The sequence below is a fragment of the Oncorhynchus clarkii genome, unplaced genomic scaffold (genome assembly GCF_045791955.1).
Source record: "Oncorhynchus clarkii lewisi isolate Uvic-CL-2024 unplaced genomic scaffold, UVic_Ocla_1.0 unplaced_contig_8730_pilon_pilon, whole genome shotgun sequence".
In the NCBI taxonomy this organism is placed as follows: domain Eukaryota; kingdom Metazoa; phylum Chordata; class Actinopteri; order Salmoniformes; family Salmonidae; genus Oncorhynchus; species Oncorhynchus clarkii.
This window is the reverse complement of record NW_027260790.1, coordinates 1-711: the sequence shown is the minus strand read 5'-3', so window position 1 is coordinate 711 and position 711 is coordinate 1. Positions and strand designations below refer to the sequence as shown.

Below are 711 nucleotides of genomic sequence, written 5' to 3'. Positions count from 1 at the left end.
TTGCTTACTTATTTCAAAGCGAGGGCACATATTTCAGCCTTGTGGGAAAAAACGGACAAAGAGTTGAAATTCCACAAGGCAGTGACAAAAAGCTTACAGCACCTGGTATTCCCAGGCGGTCTCCCATCCAAGTACTAACCAGGCCGACCCAGCTTAGCTTCCGAGATCGGACGAGATCAGGTGTACTCAGGCCGGTGTGGCCGTAAGCAAGAAACTATCTCTTGGTGCACTATGTAAAGTCAAAGTGAGCCTGATTAACAGCTGTTGCATTTTCACCATTTAGATAAGCATCTTTGTGTCACTCAAAAAGTGGAAGAAATTGCATATACTGTAGCCTTAATTTGTAGCACAGATTGTTGGATGAAATACAAACTAACCTTGCTTACTTATTTCAAAGCGAGGGCACATATTTCAGCCTTGTGGGAAAAAACGGACAAAGAGTTGAAATTCCACAAGGCAGTGACAAAAAGCGTACAGCACCTGGTATTCCCAGGCGGTCTCCCATCCAAGTACTAACCAGGCCCAGACCCTGCTTAGCTTCCAGATGGACGAGATCAGGCGTACTCAGGCCGGTGTGGCCGTAAGCGAAAGCCAATCTCAAAAAGTGGATGAAATTGCATATACTGTAGCCATAATTTGTAGCACAGATTGTTGGATGAAATACAAACTAACCTTGCTTACTTATTTCAAAGAGAGGGCACATATTTCAGC

The 711-nt window shown here is 44.3% G+C and overlaps 2 pseudogenes; both read right to left on the bottom strand.

Moving 5' to 3' along the window:
• Positions 1 to 90: 90 nt before the first annotated feature.
• LOC139401770 (5S ribosomal RNA) lies at positions 91 to 208 on the bottom strand (annotated as a pseudogene).
• A 260-nt stretch (positions 209 to 468) lies between these two features.
• LOC139401771 (5S ribosomal RNA) lies at positions 469 to 586 on the bottom strand (annotated as a pseudogene).
• Between the last annotated feature and the right edge of the window lie 125 nt (positions 587 to 711).